At 41.2% G+C, this 3,317-nt stretch overlaps 1 non-coding gene across 1 annotated transcript; it reads right to left on the bottom strand.

Moving 5' to 3' along the window:
- Positions 1 to 352: 352 nt before the first annotated feature.
- LOC136484434 (small nucleolar RNA R71) lies at positions 353 to 459 on the bottom strand. Its single transcript, XR_010765955.1, has one exon. It is a non-coding gene; the product is annotated as a small nucleolar RNA R71 (small nucleolar RNA).
- Positions 460 to 3,317: the final 2,858 nt, after the last annotated feature.

Here is a 3,317-nt window from a genome sequence, read left to right as displayed (position 1 = left end):
TCCATGAGTTCTCCATCCCCACTGTTACCAACGTGCCCGTTGGGGCCACTTTCAATGTGGGAGACACGAACTTCGAAACTCAGAACTGGCCTAATCATGATGGTGTAGGCAAGTCCATTCTATGGACTGCCTAGTGAGGCCGCCAACGCTCATCTCATATAGCTCCTAGAGCTTTGTGACACCATCATCATCAAGGGAGTCAACTGTTAGATCATCAGGCTCCGTCTGTTTTCCGTTTTTCCTCCTCGGGAAGGGAAAACAGTGGTTTTACAAGGACCGAACAGCTATTGACACATGGACCAAATGTTCCACGGCGTTCCTCATGAAGTTCTTCCCCACGGGCAAAACCAATGCCCTGAGGGGAAGAATTTCAAACTTTCAACAGAACATACATGAATCCATCCCCAAAGCATGGGAGGGGCTGCAAGAATACAACCTTGCTTGCCCACACCATGAGATGGAGAATTGGCTCATACTCTAGAACTTCTACAATGGGTTAACACCCACATCAAGATCCCATGTTGATGCTACTACTGGTGGAGCATTCCTATCACTCATGATCCACTGGAGCTACGACTTTGATCGAAAAGATGGTCTCCAACCAAGGCTAGAGCGAAGACAGACTCTAGACAAAGCAGAAGGGCATGCACACCATTAAGGAAACGGATATGCTTGCCACCAAAATGGACCTCCTCATGAAAAGGTTGGATGAGCATGCCACCAAGAAAGAAGCAATGTACAGTACCAGTCCAAGCCTTAGACCCGCAAATGACATGCGATGTTTGCGGAAATGCCAGACACACGGGGAATGACTGCCCCGAGACCTATGAAGAAGCATCTTTCATCAACAACAGGTATCGTCCGCAAGCAGGTAATGGGTGGAACAACCAGTCGCGCCCACCATTTCAAGGAGGTAACTTGAATCAAATTTGAATTTCAATTCAAACCAACCTTCGTTGAAAGATTTAGTGTTAGGTCAAGCAAAAATAAATGAAAATTTTTCAAAGAAACTTATGTCTAATGATAAAATGCTAGAAAATATCAATATAAAAATAGAAGGTTTAACTTCCTCTTATTGAAACCTAATTAGCTCAAATAGCTGCCTGATGAACGCGCTACTGAAGCAACAGAACGACCACATGATGGCCTATTGGTGGCCACAGGGGTACAACCCTGGACCATAGGCCTCGAGCTAGCTTGAGGGAGGACCCCCACTTAAGAAGTAACATGTATCTTGCACTCTTGCATTTCTATTCGTTATTACATTGCATTGAAAAAGTCGAAAAATGATAAAAGACCAAGAAATTAAAATATGATTAAAAAGAACTAAAACATTTAATTCTTTTCTTCTATGTGTAGTAAGGATATTTTAGTTCCTCCTTGTTGAAATGATGAGTAGTTTCTCTGTCTTATATTTCTCTTGTACCTAGTTTATAACTTAGCATTCTCTAAGATTTGAGTTTGTTGGCTAAAAATTCTCATCCTAAAAACTTGAAACCTTGTGAGTTGCGAATGCATGATCCTTGTCAAAGTTGTTGCGAGTTATGATATAGTACAATGGAATTTGCTATGACTCCGTTCTTAGAGAAACTTGACATCCAGAGTTTTTATTTTTCAAAATGCTAAAATTCAAAAGTTCCTCAATGATGACATGTCCTACCAAAGCCATATGATGTTATACACTGTAAAAACTTTACTCATATGCTACTTGTTATCATGTTGAGCTTTGTCAAATTGTTGTGACCCTTGTCGAGATTCTTGTCATGCACCCATGATCAAGATTCACGTACACTCCATATATTTTTATGCTGACTCTTACACTAAGAGTTACGCAAAAACATGTCGTCCATCCACCAAATAAAAATACTCCATCCATGTGTCATGACCCTATCTCTCAAAAGTTCTCCTTTGCAAAGAAAATATGGGCTATGCAAAAAGAAGAAAAGAAAAAATATATATCGCTGCTAAAGAGCATGAGAGAAAAAAAGAGAGCAAAGAAAATCCATGCTAAAAAGCATGAAAGAAAAAAAAGAAAGAGATAGCCCATATTTTCAAAACAAAAGCAAAGGGAGAGAGTCATGCAAGAAGGAGTTCAAATCAAAAAGACTAAAATTCCCCACACTTACACTTCTTGATCAAAGCGTATGACTTGCATCTCCTTGGATCTAGTTTTTGACTTAGCAATATCATGTGATGCAAGTATGCCTCTTTATCATCCGTACTCAAAAGCACAACAAAAGCCTATTAGTGAATTTGCCAAGTGTTTTGAACTTGCTTTTATTTGAAAAACTTTAAAAATCTCTGGAAAGAAAGAATGATCAAATAATGAATGAATAGTGATTCTATTCGACCGTTCTATCTTGCAACTGTCCAAGACTCAAAAAAGCCAATAGCTCCACAGGGATTGAGTAAAAAGGGTGGATAAATACCAACTTGTTCAACTCATGGTAGAATACTTTGTTATACACATGGTACTATAGAAATGAGATCGGCATTGTAGCAACTCCTGATCAACAACCTATGTCTTAGCTTTTGCTCGGGACGAGCAAATGGTCAGCTTGGGGGATCTCGTTGGTGGTCCTTAAAAGCCAAATCCAACCGCCAAATAAGATAGAAATATCCTATCTTACTTACATATTTTATTTATATTAACATATTTCCATATATATTGAAGAATATGTGTCTTGTAGGACACAAAGCTGAATAACGAAGAAAACGTGCTCGAAATGCGCAAAGGAACAAAGCGTAAAGCCAACCTACGCGAGCACTAAATGGAAAAGCCCACCAACCTGACATAACTGAGCTCAAGCACGCGCAGACGCAGCCTAGGCCCAACAGGGAATTGACCCGCGGAAGGCAGTCAGGGGGAGGCATCACCTGGGCTCGGTCGCCCCCACGCCGCAACAGTTTCGATCCGATTCTGAGCTCTAGTATCCCGTTTGGAAGCTATTCTCCTGATTCTGCCAAGAAACCGAAACGTTTCTTGCAACCCAACGGGGCCTAAATTGAATTTTCTGAATACCTTGTCTTTCTTTGCTCGTGTCAGTCAGGCTCTCATGGACGAAAAGGCTCTGTGCAGGCCCATGGATATAACTATAGACACCATGTATGCCATGATGCGGCCATGACAGCTTCCTAATGACAAGATAATAATAGCAAGTGACAGTCACTACCCCAGATTAGGACAATAATACCAGTTCAAAATACCCCATCACTGCCGGATTTTAAACCAGCACAACCAAACCGGCAGTGACGAGGGTTAGCTATCACTGTTGTTTCCTACAAACTGGCAGTGTTCTGCAACTTCACTGTCGTTC

The sequence above is a fragment of the Miscanthus floridulus genome, chromosome 9 (genome assembly GCF_019320115.1).
Source record: "Miscanthus floridulus cultivar M001 chromosome 9, ASM1932011v1, whole genome shotgun sequence".
Taxonomy (NCBI): domain Eukaryota; kingdom Viridiplantae; phylum Streptophyta; class Magnoliopsida; order Poales; family Poaceae; genus Miscanthus; species Miscanthus floridulus.
This window is presented reverse-complemented; position numbering and strand designations above follow the sequence as displayed.